General features: G+C 39.7%; 1 long non-coding RNA gene across 2 annotated transcripts in view; it reads left to right on the top strand.

Moving 5' to 3' along the window:
• The first annotated feature begins 1,735 nt into the window (after positions 1 to 1,735).
• Positions 1,736 to 15,115, top strand: part of LOC144297373 (uncharacterized) — an 81,485-nt gene continuing 68,105 nt past the window's right edge. For both annotated transcript variants that reach the window (XR_013364408.1, XR_013364407.1), the window contains exon 1: positions 1,736 to 2,000. This is a non-coding gene — a long non-coding RNA (uncharacterized LOC144297373). The remainder of the gene's footprint in view (positions 2,001 to 15,115) is intronic.

The raw sequence follows: 15,115 nt of genomic DNA on the forward strand, positions 1-15,115 counted from the left end.
ATCTTGATTCTGATGATAGTTTCACAGGTACAACACATGTCAACATGTATAAAATTGTTCTTTATTTTTTTAGACTTTATTTATTCATGAGACACACACACACAGAGAGGCAGAGACAGGTAGAGGGAGAAGCAGGTTCTATGCAGGGAGTCTGATGTGGGACTCGATGCTGGGTCCCTAGGATCAAAGTCCCAGGCCAAAGGCGGCACTAAACCACTGAGCCACCCGGGCTGCCCTGTTCTCCTTAAATGTAAAATTTACTGTATGCCAATAAGGTCTCAGTAAAACTGTTAAGAGTACATATGTCCAAGTTCTAGCAATTTCTCTCCCTATTTCTTACTATAGAGAGCAGCATTCAAACTCTCAGGAATGCACACTGTTTCACAGGCTACTTTGTCTCCTTCATGATAGACTAGGAGAGGAACAGCAGATAGGGTTATATTTTAGACAGTGTTGTCTTTGGGAGAGATTTAAACAGTTTCTGGAATGAGTAGATTTTGCACAAATTTCCCCACAATGATCAGGAATTCCTACAGATTACACACATACACTAACACACATGCTCCACTTATATGTTCACAAAAGACAATTCAACAGAAAAAAAAAAAAGACAATGAGCAAGAGATCTGAACAAATGATCCAAAGAAGGAGCAGCACGCATTTATGCTAATCATCAGAAATTATAAATTAGAAACACATTGATAAACCCACTTCCCACCCGTTAAATTAAGGATAAAAATTTGAATCGGCTAGCACCAAGCACTGGCTAAGACAAAACAATTAGAACTCTGATACTTTGTTGGATGCACACTGAGACTACCAAATTAAGGATAAACTTGGCAAAGCCAAAGATTCTCATGCTCTACATGGAGAAAGTCCATTTCTTGGTATGAACTCTCGGGCAATGCTGGTACATGCACATAAGAAAACATGAAGTATCATAACAGTGAAAAATGAAACAGTCTAAAAGCCCTTTCCCAGATGATGCATAAATAAATTATGGCATATTCATGCAATAAAATTCTATACAGTGGCAAAAATGAATGAGCAAAAGTCACAGATATGAAAGATTCTTAAAAACTTAATGTTCAGAGAAAAACAAATTGTAGCATAATTCACAGAGTAGATGGTCATTTAAACAACATGTTCAATTTAAAAAAAAAAAATTAAGGGATCCCTGGGTGGCGCAGCGGTTTGGTGCCTGCCTTTGGCCCAGGGCACGATCCTGGAGACCCGGGATCGAGTCCCACGTCGGGCTCCTGGTGCATGGAGCCTGCTTCTCCCTCTGCCTATGTCTCCGCCTCTCTCTCTCTCTCTCTCTGTGTGACTATCATAAATAAATAAAATTAAAAAAAAAATAAACAACATGTTCTACATGCCTTAGGGGCATATTCCTATGAGTAAAGGCAGAGTAACCTGTATGGGAATTATAAACTCTGAATTCAATGTAAGAGCATCATGGGTGGCTTCAACTGTGTGGATGTTTTGTTTATTAACTTCAATTGTGGATATTTGTATTATTCTTTACCCTGCTTGTACATCAAAAACATTTCATAATCTTTTTTTTCAAAATAGTTACTCTAAGCTGTTTGCTTTTTATTGCTTCCTTGTTATCCCACAACATGAGGCTCTGCCCACTTTACCAAACATGGAGCAGCTTAGGTTTGATTGTTAATAATGCCAGTGATTAGATCATCACATCTGCAGTTGTTCTGGCCCCAGCCTCTCTCTCAACCATGCTCTGTGACTGGGATGAGAGCGCATCAGAGGATTCCTAAGCAGGGGCGTGGGCTCCCTGCATCCCCCAGTGCGAGTTCCTCCATCCTTCTCTGCATCATCTCTAGCCTTCCATCATAGATGACCAGTGCTTTTTCCTCTTAGTTTGTTTAAACCCTGGCTGCTGCCTGATTTCAGGGCTTTACTGTATAGACTGAGCAACTAGAGAGGTGCCAGGACTACGATATGTTGAAGCCGTGATACAGCTGAAAGTTGGGATACAGGTAGGCTTTTTTGTATTTGTTTCGTGAATTTGTGTTGTTCCTCCAATTTCAACATGCTTTCATTCAGAGACTTGCACTTAAAAGTTCAAGTCTCTGTGTGAGAAAATCTCCAAATAGCTATGATTCACAGTTAATTCTATTCACACCTGATAATCACAAGTGTTGGCAAACATGTGGAAGTTCATACATTTTTATAAATGGTGTTGGGCATATAAATTATTTCAGCACCGTTGGAGGATAATCTCTTGATTTCGGCAAACGTAAAAATGTAAATACCTTTAAGCTCCTCAAATCTGCTTCCAGGAGGATTCTAGCAAATGTGCACGATGAAATTGAGAAACTCTTGAGTCCATAAAGAAGTCCATATTCTGGGATCCCTGGGTGGCACAGCGGTTTAGCGCCTGCCTTTGGCCCAGGGCGCGATCCTGGAGACCCAGGATCGAATCCCACATCAGGCTCCCGGTGCATGGAGCCTGCTTCTCCATCTGCCTGTGTCTCTGCCTCTCTCTCTCTCTCACTGTGTGCCTATCATAAATAAATAAAATAAAAAAAAAGAAGTCCATATTCTTATAATGGACAATAATAAAGCAATGAAATAGATGGCGATGTCTATATATTTGGGATGAATACACTTCCAAATGGTAATGTTATATATTAAAAAAAAGAAGTTATGGAAAAATGCATGCTATAGAATACCACTTGTGGAAGGTTCAAAGTTATAAATACTTAATACTATTTTTCACTTATGGGTGCATACACATGAAGAAATAAAAACAGATATGGTGGAAATAGTAAACATCAAATTCAGATGCTTTTTATGAGGTAAGGAGAAGAACAAGATTAGGGAGGAGTTCACTCAAGGACCTCAAGTTTATATGTGATGTTTAGTTGTTTTTACTGTTTTTGTTTTATTTTTAATTTTTTAAATTTAATTTTTGTTGTTCATTTGTTTAGAAAGAGAGAGTGGAGAGGAGGGGCAGAGGGAGCAGGAGAGGGAGAATCTTTTTTTTTTAAGATTTTTTTATTTATCCATTAGAGAGAGAGAGAGAGAGAGAGAGCAAGCACAAGAGTTGGGGAGGGGCCAAGGGAGAGGGAGAAGCAGACACCCAGCTGAGCAGGGAGCCAGACACAGGGCTCCATCCCAGGACCCCATCCCAGGACCCCAGGATCATGACCTGAGCTGAAGGCAGACGCTTAACCAACTGAGCCACCCCAGTGCCAGAAGAGGGAGACTCTTAAGCAGACTCTCTGCTGTGCATCAACTGGATGAGGGTTGATCCCAGGATCCTGAGATCATGACCTAAGCTGAAACGAAGAATTGGACACTCAACCAACTGCACTACCCAGGCACCCCGGTTTTGACTGTTTTAAATCAAATGCCTTAATTCAGTACTCATCTCTAAAACTGGACATTTTCTAAATTCAGGATCAACTTTTTTTTGGTAAGGGAACTTCCTAGATTATGCTGAATTTTTCCACTGCACCATATCTGGAAATACCCCATGTTTTAGTGATGGAAAACTGATGGAAACGACACAGACAGAGGCAATGCAAACATTCTGTGGCAAAGTTTCCCATCCATTTTCACTGGGTAGTTTATCCACTGGTGCTCATTGCCTGGATGGATGATTTCATCTGATGTCGCAAAATGGTGCTTTCCTAATTCAATCATTTTTTCACTCTATTAGTTGGAATTAGTCTGTAAAGAAACGGATCTTTCTTCATCTGCAAGGGGTACTTAGCTATCCTGAAGTATAGGTTACACAAGAACTACATTCCCTTGTTTCCTTTTCACTATCAAGTTTCAGAATCGGGAGCTGCTTTTCTTTCTCTAAAAAAAAAAAATCTGGAAAAAAAGGCTAAATGTTAAGATTTTATAAAGCTGGGTGGTGAGAATCCAAGTGTTTATGCTATTGTCTAAACCTTTCTAAGCTTTGAAATATTTTATGTTGAAATGTTTAATTGAACAGAAAAAAAAATTCTATTTTTGTAAAGTTCAAGATATACTTGAAGTGTTCTTACGACATTAAGAAAGAAGCTTGACCTAAACTTCAAGAGTAGAAGTTATATAAAATTTTAGAGACCTAATAACATTTGTTTAAAAGGTAGGAAGGATGGGGAAAAAGAAATAAGCTACAAATATAAACCAGTTGATTGAGGAGCAAATATAGCCACTCAAGAGCCCAGTGGGGAAGTGAGAGGCATGCAGTCTTCAGTGGTCTGCTTTTTTCAAATGAGAAAAAAATGAGCAAGCCAAGTAAGCAAGCAAGCAAACAAACAAACAAAAAGACTAAAATGTTCTCTAAAGAGGCCTGACTCAGGAGGGGAAAGCTGCCACAGCAGGCAGCACAGAGTGAGCAGGGGAGGCAGCCAGGAGCGGGAAGGGCCTAAAAGCTGGCAGAGGTGTGCCAAAGGGAGGGTACAAGGGAAGTGGTATTTTGACACATGCCTGGAAGGAGTGCTGGCATGAGACTTAAGACCCTAGGAATGCATCCAGGCACTTCTATTTGGGAACCTGGGAAGGAAATGCATGCATAAACTTAATTAAGCAGAACTAGGTTTTGTGGAACTGGAACCCAGGCAAGGGATCTAGGACAGAGGTGAAGAGCCGGGTTTCTGGAATCAAGGAAAATCAGTGTGTGAATCTAGAGTCCACACTTGTCAGTTGGGTAACCCAAAAGCCTGTTACTTGACCATGCTGGGCTTAGGTTTCTTCATTCACAAGATACAATAAAATAATACCTCTTCCTAGAGCTGTTGCCACAGGGTTAAGTGAGATCATTGTGCCGTAGCCTAGCTGGTTTAGAACAGAGATTCTACCCTTACTGCTATTATTATCCTTTTTGTTTATTTAAATGTACAAATCCGTTGATACCAAATGTTATGCTGTTATAAAAGCCACTCAAGTGGGACAGGCCTTCATTTGGGTTAATATTATGTTATGCTCTAAAATAATTTTCACTGAAAGACCATCTGTAAGAATAAGAAAGAGAAAGTTTGTATGTGCATCTCTTTATGTTTTTGCACACACCTAGACTCACAGGTGGCCTGGGATTGTTTCAGAGAGCTTTTTGGTGAAAGAGGAAGGGAGGGAGGATGGGGAGACGGGCCTGTGGTCAAGTGGCCTCACTAATCTGTGCCCCAGCTGCCTCACCTATAGAAATCCATAGATATGAGGTCCACATTAAATAAACATTATTTCCACAGCACTTTACTCTGTGTATCTTTGTACATACCTGGTATAGTAACAACCACCAGCATGTGTCACACTCGACTGCACCACCCACTGAATATGCCACTTAATGTTCCAGCAAAATTTAGGGACTTTGGCAGCGAGTATGTATTTATGCCTCTGTACATCACAAACATGTTCTGATATATTGGCTGCTCCTAGATCAAATGGAAGGTGATATTTCAAAGAGACCATAAAACAATTTGAAAGCTCAGAAAGCAATTATGAATGAGAGCCAGCAACACTCCCAATGGATCTAGACCTCCATCCCAGGAAGCCACACTTCAGGAAATGTACCTGTTTATAACACTTTCTCTTGGCCTCTTCTATCTCTTCCTCTGAATTCTTCTATCTCCACCTTTCACAACTTTATGGAATCTGTTGTAAAGAAGGGGCTGTCACCCTGAGGTTTACACTCCATGGCAGTGGCTGCTTATATGACTTTTCGGCTATTGAGACCAGAGCCCACCTTTCAGGAGCTCACTATCAGAGGGCCGTTCTGCTTCTCTCTTCTTCTTTGCTTTTGGTACAGGTCAGTGGATGCTAGAAACATCCATCTACAACAAGGACACCCTCTCTCTACTGGCCTGAGCAAGTGAGAGAAAAGCTCTGGCATTTTTAGAGAGCTTCATTCATAGGGCACTGTTCCCAAGGTCAAACCACTCTCATTCCTTTCACGAATGAAGAATGTCAGAAAAATGCCAAACAGCCATGTTTTGGGGTGATTAAGCAAAGAGACTGACACATGATAACATATCAGGCCTTCAAACACAGATTCTCTGTGGTCGCCACGAAAAAGAAGGGGCCCAGAACCTTGCACTGTGGGGAAAGGACACACACAAACAACACAGGCTCACCAATGCTCATGTGGAAATGTATAATCCAGGGTAGATTCATCTGGCACACACCAGATATAGAAACGCTGTGAGAACGCAGATTTTAAGTGTGTATGGGGGGAGGGGCAGCTCATTTTTGACTTAGCAGTTGGAAAAAACCTTCTGAAGATTTTGCTTGCTGGTAGGTCAGATCCCAATGCCCATGCACTGCATTTAAGGTTCAGGTGGCACGTCTGCAAGGTCCCGGGCAATTGCGTCCTCGGAATGAGTCCATAAAAGGAAAAGCTGCCATGAAGTGGTTGAATCTGCTGGATCTGAGCCAGGTGTTCTCACAATTCTGGCTGAGTTAAGGAGAGAGTGTAGGAGTAAAGCTTACTAAAGAAGGGAACCATAAAATATGTATGGCACTCTTCTGGCCTTAAGGCAGGATTTCTGGCACAAAAGGGGGCAAGCATAGGACCTACTCTTGAGATAGGGCATAGATATCAGCTACTCAAATACAATATAAAATACTCAAAATGCAATAGGAAAGGATGAAAATTGTGGTCGAAGAACAGATTGGCTTCTATGGGGAGCCTCCAGATGGGATTCATGTATTTAGTGAACAAACATTTAGTGACTGCCTGTCACAAACATTGTAGCAGGTCCTGGTGATACAAAGGCAGAAGTTCTGCTCTTGGGTAGCTTCAAGGTTAGCAGATAGACACGGTCATAGGCAGAGAAGCCTAATAGAAGTTCCTGAGAAGAATGGTTTGGTTTCATTAGAAGCAATTAGAAAAAGAGAGAGACTGACCCAGCATTTGGGAGATATCTAGGGAATGACTTCTAACCAAGAGGACTGACTGTAATCTCATAAATGGAATTAACCCTTCCTGTTGAGGGCGTCTGGGAGCAGAACAGCCTTGAAAACGTGAGTTTGGAGAATGCTTTTCTTAATTGCACCCCAATTAAGAGAAGCTCAGAGGACATACCTTCATACCCTTGATTACAGACAAACAAGATTGTGGCAGCAGTATCTAAAAGGTCAAATATATTTCTAAGAAGTTTCTGGAAGCTCACTTCACAGAGCTGTGAAATAAAAAATCTTCATCATTGATACATAGGAAGAAGAGTTTAAGAAATAAATCAAGGGCGGGATCCCTGGGTGGCACAGCGGTTTGGCGCCTGCCTTTGGCCCAGGGCGCGATCCTAGAGACCCGGGATCGAATCCCACATCGGGCTCCCGGTGCATGGAGCCTGCTTCTCCCTCTGCCTGTGTCTCTGCCTCTCTCTCTCTCTCTCTCTCTGTGACTATCATAAATAAATACAAATTAAAAAAAAAAAGAAAGAAATCAAGGGGGTGCCTGGGTGGCTCAGTTGTTGAGCATCTGCAAGGGGGTGCCTGGGTGGCTCAGTTGTTGAGCATCTGCATTTGGCTCAGGTCGTGATCCCAGGGTTCTGGGATCGAGTCCCATATCAGACTCCCCGCAGGGGGCCTGCTTCTCCCTCTACCTATGTCTCTGCCTCTCTTTCTATGTCTCTTGTGAATAAATAAAAGAAATGTTAAAAAAGAAAGAAAGAAAGAAAGAAAGAAAGAAAGAAAGAAAGAAAGAAAGAAAGAAAGCTAAGAATTCCACATGGAATCCAAGGTAATTTGCATAACAAGATCTGGACTCTTGGAGCAGTTTTTAAAGTTTAGAGAAAGGGTCATATTACCGTGTCCCCACTGCAAAAACACAGGCACAGATGCATGTACACACACATAAATGCAACATTTTAAATGAGGTAGGTGGGCAGCCCCGGTGGCGCAGTGGTTTAGCGCTGCCTGCAGCCAAGGGTGTGATCCTGGAGACCCGGGATCAAGTCCCACATCAGGCTCCCTGCATGGTGCCTGCTTCTCCCTCTGCCTGTGTCTCTGCCTCTCTCTCTAGCTGTGTCTCTGTGTCTCTCTCTAGCTGTGTCTCTATAAATAAATAAATTTAAAAAAAACCCTTTAAAAAAATAAAAATAAATGAGGTAGGTAAGTTTTAGCTGTGGTGTGGGGAAAGGACTACAGGCTTTTGAGCCAGGTAGATTCGAGCCCAAATCTGGCCTAGCCATGCAATAATTCTACAGCTGGGGCAAGCTCTATGACTTCTCTGAGGTTCAATTTCCTTATCAGTATTAAGAATCATAATACCTACTCCATGTCCTTGTTATGAATGTTAATAATAACATTACTCATGAGCTCTCGAGTACTAACTCTGAACCAGGCAATGAGCAAACACTTGATCTCATTTAGTTCTTATAACAGCCCTGTAATTGTAGGTATTTTAGAGATAAAGAAACTGAACCTCGGAGAAGCTAAGTAGCTGGTCCATTGTTGCACAATTTGCAAGTGTTGGAGGCAAGATTCAGATCCCGTATTTATCAAAACTGCATTATGATCCTCTGTAAGAAGCCCAAGGCAGCACGTGAAGAATGGAAGTCATTCAAGGAATGGGGTTCTCCACGTCCCACACACCTCTTCCCCTTGTTTCTCCCAGTGCCTTCATTTCTCTCTAGCTCTCTCAATGTGTGCGTCTCTAATGTGTATGCTTCTAATTCATTTGTTGAGGTCTCTGTATGCCTTGGACATATGTTTATTTCACTATTTCTCTCATGGTGTGTGTGTGTGTGTGTCTGTTTCTGTCCATATTATAGAGTTTCAAACGACTTACCGAGTATGCACTGTTCTGCGTCCCCTCCTGATCACAAGCACATACTCTAGTAGGAAACAATTCCTTTGTGGTTTTTTATTAGAACTCTAGCATATACACTGGCCATTCTTGGAAGAGGAGAATGCTTCATTTTTTCCTTGTTTTTGAGGAAGAAAAAACATCCTCCAGTCCTTCTTGTTTATGTAACCTTTAGACAGGAGGTGGAGATTTGCTCAATTCCACAGAAAAACAAAAAATGAAAATTATTTCTCCCATAAAGCTTGAAGACCCATATTTATAAACATAAGAAACCTAATAGAGTCTGCCAATGGAGGGGAAAATAATCTTCTCAGCCTGCTGTAAGAATATGTTGTGTGTAGCCAGTGAAGAAAGTCTGGACAGCAGAAGACATTCCAGTGCCAAACAAGGGACAAGGGTCAAAAGGATAAAAGTCATCTGACCTTACCCCATACCTTTCTGGAAAGAGAAGCCTGGATGATGATGGGAAAGGGAAGCTTTTCATCCTTCCTCAACAATTGGAAAACTCACTGCAAAAGAAAGCCTTTTCATGATTGGGCAGAAGAAGGATAGAGGGATTCATACAAAGGTTTATACATTTGATTCATGCAAAAGAAAAGGTGGATACATGGGTAGAAGAAGTCAGTACTCAAAATGTATTTCAGCTGTGATGTTCTCTGTATTCATCCATCATACAGTATGGTTTCTGTATGTTGTACAGTACATTATATATCAGTGTTTTCTAGAAACATCTAATCTGGGAATCTTCATTCAGTGTACACACAGAGAACCACAGACTTCCAGACCTTATCAGACAGCAAACTTTAATCTTCTGTAAGAAGCTCTAATATGTCCTGCAACATCTACATGGGCAAGAGCTCTGTGTTTTTTAAAGATTTAATTTATTTATTCATGAGAGACACACAGAGAGAGAGAGAGAGGCAGAGACACAGGCAGAGGGAGAAGCAGGCTCCTTGTAGGAAGCCCAATGCAGGACTCGATCCCAGGATCCCAGGATCACGCCCTGAACGAAGGCAGATGCTCAACTGCTGAGCCACCCAGACATCCCAAGAGCTCTAACTTTGACAAATGCTTTACGGAAATCCAGACCCTCCATCTATATTGCATTTGTCTGACTTGCCAGCTAAGAACGTTCCTCACTGGACATGTTTTATGATTTGTCCTTAGTGATCTCCAGATGGTTCCTAAGTGATCAGATCACTCCTCTTCCAAAATGTACACACCATCTTCTAACAATCCCTTTTGGAATCTGCCCTGGCTCCCAAGTCTCCACATTCTTTCACTTTTGACAGTCGTGTCATGTTTACCTGAAGGTTGGTGTCCACCACATCTCCTGTTGTCTCTGGTTCTCCACCAACTACCAGAGCTGCTCAGCAAGCACACCCACAGGTCTCCTGCACCAGAATCCCCTTAGACCAGTAAGGTGAGCCACATAAAGAGCATCTAGAAGTTCTGACACCTCTTCATCTAGGGCAGCTTCAATTTCCCCCTGGCCAGTTCATTCCAATTAGAGGGTCATTCTCTTAGACAAGAATACCAGAACTGGAGAAGGCAAGAGAGCTCCATGTTCTCTCTGTCGCCTCTCTGTCTGACCAGTAACCCGAAGCACTGAACCTTGTACTTGACTCAGCACCTAATGTGCCTTAAAAACCCTTTGGGTTGTTTTGCATTTACTATTGTCCTTACTTTCTCAAAGCTTTGACAAGAGTTAATTTTGGTTTTTGTTTGTTTGTTTGTTTTGTTTTGTTTTTGACAAGAGTTAATTTTGGAACCAATTACATAGACAAAAGAGGAGAAACCCCTTTTCTTTTCTTCAAAATGGTGGATTTACCCTGGACTGAAGACTGAGAAAAGTTGAGGGCTTGGAGTAAACAGGAAGATCACTTTAAGGACTTCATATCTCCGGCCCTCCAGATCCCTGGAAAAGAAATTTCTCTTGCACTTTTAGCCATTGTCAAGAATTTCCTTGTTCCTTTTTCTTTCAACTCAAATCCCATCTGTTTCCTTGATCCTGTGTCACTAGCAGACAGTAAGACACCCAGGACCAGAGGCCCCTTTTATTCTTCACAATCCTGAGTACAAAGCTCCATGCAGAATGGACACTGTTGCACTGACGATGATGCAAGATAACAATGGTCTAGGCTACTCTGAACCACTAAGCAGTTGTTAAGAACATGAGCTTTGAACCTAAGTTCAAATCCTAATTATATGACTTTGGGAATATCTATTAATGCTCCTATGATTTAATTTTTATTTATGCAACTGATCTGATAGAATTGTTGTGATGAATATATCGATAATATATGAATGGTCAATAAATGGTACCAATGATTTATATTATATTTCATCACCAACAGTAAAATGAAGACATGGAATTTACCTCATAAAATTATCTTGAAGATTAAATGAAAAAAAAAGTAGGTTAAAAAGACCTGCTACATTGCAAGCATTTAATAAATGTTAGCTTATTTTCTTCCTCCAGAAAATGAATATGATTATAAATTACCCTGGCAACAATTTTATAGATCAATTAAGTAATGTGATTAAAAGAGAGTTAACCTACAAACCACAGCTAAATATCAATTTGTAAATTATTGGCATATACAAATAAAATATCTTTAACTCTAAAATTGTCTCAAACTTAATTGAATTGACTTTGATTTTTCAAGAGGCACTTTGAAGTTTAGAATTGGGTATAGTGGTGTGTGATGTGGTTGTTAGTATAAAGGAAAGGACAAGGAATTTCTCTTAGAAGATCTGAGTTTCTACTCATGTCGGACAAAATACTGAACCCCCTTAGTTCCTATCTACAAAATGAGAGTCATAGTAATTCTTGTTCAACTTATTATATAAGGTACTGGTATACAAATCAAATAGCTGAAAACATTTTGCAAGCTGCAAAGCATTATGTAGAAGTTAGCTATTGTTAGGTAATGTGACTATAAATGCACTTAAAATTATACACTGGAGTTTTAGGGAATAAGGTTAGGACCAAATAAATCTAATATTATTTTGTTGATCTATCAGAGTCCTCACTTATGCCTTTTGATGGAAAGAAACTATTTTAGAACATGAGTCAATTACCAAGTTGTTATAAGATAATTTTTAAAAGAGAGTATAATCATGATTTTCATACAAGCATAAAATGAAATATCATCAAAATTTTTATCTAACTCATTAATCAGTAAGGGAGCCAGTAAGATATCACACCAGGTCAAAAAAGAATTAAAAGAAACATATGTTTACATGAAGTAAAGGAAGGCTGAGATTAGTTTACAAATAGATACAAAACCTGGCCTATCCACGGTGCAACAGTCAATTACACTCTAACAAACACAACAAATTTGTACTATGGAAAGAATCCTTTGGATTAATGTCAGTTTCATACAATTTAAAGAATTGTCAAATAGCTCAAAGAGAATGAGAGGCAAAGATAATCTGGATGGAGAGCTAGTCAAGACACCCAGAAATATGGATCTATATTTAAAAGTCAATTTAAAAGATTTTCACAATTTTTCCTGACTGCTATAAGAAACAAGATAAAAGATCCAAAATGAAGCCTCTTGTGTTATGCCCCATGTCATCAACCAAGACTTAGTGATAGTTTCAGCTTTCCCAGAAATGGCATCTTAAACCAGTCAGTCAATCAGGAATCAATCACCTAGTCAGCCCTGGACAGGCAATCTGCCTGATAGACCCTTCTCATTCCCTAAGAGGAGGTAGCTTTGCTGTAACCAACCTGTTTCTCCACCTGTGTAAAGTCCTTTTTCCTTCTCCCTTGTGCCTATGAAAGTCTTTTGTTTTGTAGAGCTCCTCAGAGATGTGCTAGATTGGATGCTGTCCCATTCATGAATTACCGAATAAAGTCAATAAGATAAAGTCAATAAGATCTAAATTTTAAAAATTTATTCAATCATATTTTGTTTTTAATAGAACTAAGAAGTAGGTTAATCCAAGAACTTAGTAGTTATTAGATCAATGCTAAGTACTTTCTGTGTACAAGGGACAGATTGGGTTGAGGAAGAGGGAGCATTATCACTTATGTGTCTTGAACATCCAGGCACTTGAATTTTGGTTAGGGCCACCTTCTCTTTCCTTTACTTTCAATCATTTCCCTCCACACTAAGAATGTTCTGGTTTACCAATTCAGAGTTTCTTCATGCCCTTACCTAAGGAAGGTGAAACAGACAGCAGCCAGCATGGATCCTGGTGGTTTCCAAACCGGGTGTTTTTGGAAGCTCCTCTTAGAGGATCTCTGTGAATGGCCCTGTAATTGTTTTTAAGGCATTTCAATGCCATGGAAAGTTATAACAGCAGACCCAGAGCACACATGGTCCCCTTTAGCAGTTCAAAGGCATAGGTTTCATGTGAATAAGGAAAGTAGGAGAGAGTGACAGGGAGTGAACTGGATAGTCCTTAGTTTTGAAAGTTATTTTTCAGTGAGAAAAAAAAATGTATTTTTCATCACCGCCATCATCATCACTACCAGCAACTTCAGCAGTAGCAAATTCACATGCTAAAAACATTTTACAAATCTTGAAGCAGCTATACAATCAGTGGAATAATTTTGAATGTATCCGCCTATTTCAGGCAAAATTATATGGGGAAATTTTATGCCAAATTTTATAAGGCATCAGTGACAACATTTTAAATGTTTTTTGCTGGGCCATTTCCAATCATCTTCAAACAAGTTTTCTAAGTTCTAATAAAGTAAATAAAATGACCATGCACTTTATTCAAATGTGAATCTCTGTAGCATATTTGTACAATTGAAAACATACATTTGCTGTTTCCAACGAATTTACTCATTTGTTATTATTACAGATGTCTTATAAGACATGTGGTCAATCATAAGCTCTGATCTAGAGCCCAATATTTGGTTAGGAATGCAACCTCCAAAACTACAGGATTGTTCAGAAGCAAAAATAAGGACTTGCTTTACATTAGCACATTTGATTATAAGATTTCCTTCCCATAATGCCTTGTGTAAAAATTGATGTCCTTATAATAAAAGAGAGCCTTGATTCTTCGATTGGGAAATATTTGATTTTTGAAGATGAAAGATTACTTTTTCAATATTATGGAGCACTCATCAGATTTTCTGCCCATACTGAGTTTTATACAGGTTGGTGACTGGTTGATCAACTCAGTGATACTCATTCGTTCATTCATTCATTCATTCATTCATTCAAGAAAACAGTGTTTTCAGTATGAATTATTTGCCAAACACTTAATCAGAGTTGGAGATATATAACGAATGACACTGTAATTGCTTTCAAGAAGATAAAATCTCTTTAGAAAAACAGACCAATGATGGTACATGAGCAAGAGGAGTCTACCTTGACTTTGGGCTTTGAAAAGATATTATCTGAGACATAGGCCTAGAATAAATCAGGAGACAAACCAGAGAAACATGCAGGAGCATATAGACTATGGCCAAAGATTAATCTAAAATTTCCAAGCGTTTAATACCGCCAGTTTAGCAGCATTTGAACATAGTTTGGGAAGTCACAAGAGCATACAAAACAGTGCACCATCTCCTTGAGCAGTTCAAAGGCAGCAGTTTTTCATGAACAGGGTAGGAAAGAGAGAGTGACCAGGAGGCAATTAATTGATTAGCAAGGAAAAAAGGGGGCTTATGTGCATTGTGTGTGTTTTTATTAAAAAATAAATAAATAAATGAACTTGACTTTTAACTCAAAATTGAAGTTCTTCTTAGGTAAGACTTCATTTTCCTCATTTATTATCATATCTACTTCTTGCTCACATATGTACTTGAAAATTATCCTCACTGACTTAAGCAAGCAATGAAGAAAGGGACTGTGGGGACTGTGGGATGGCTTGTTGGATTAGGGGCTGAAGAGTCACACCCAAGCCCTAACTTGATAGAGGAAAAGAAGAAAATTAAAATAGGGTTTCCTTATCTACCTCCTTAACATCTGTATCAAAATATTCTTCACACAGAATTGGAGACCATCAGGCACATTGAGAGCATTGTCAAATACTCTCGAAAGCCCACATGCCTAAAATCAACCTATGAGAGATGAGATTTGGGACCGTGAATTAACAATGAGATAGTAAAATCTCTGTGGTATCCCTACCCATCTTTTTACTCCAAATCTCCTCCCTTATTGAGATTCCCTCCTCCCTGTCAAAACCTAATCTCTTCAAAGTTTCTTCTATGATCACAAATATTTAAGTCACTAAGTTTTCTGAGCCAGGAGTATTTGCAATTTAATTGTCAAACTTACAGTAGAGATACTCTGTCCCCTAAATAATGGGTTCTTTCTTACTTTTGCTTTCTCCTTCCTTCCAGGATTCTAGAGATTCTGATTGGTCTGGCTAGGTCGG

The sequence above is a fragment of the Canis aureus genome, chromosome 25, assembly GCF_053574225.1.
Source record: "Canis aureus isolate CA01 chromosome 25, VMU_Caureus_v.1.0, whole genome shotgun sequence".
Lineage (NCBI taxonomy): Eukaryota > Metazoa > Chordata > Mammalia > Carnivora > Canidae > Canis > Canis aureus.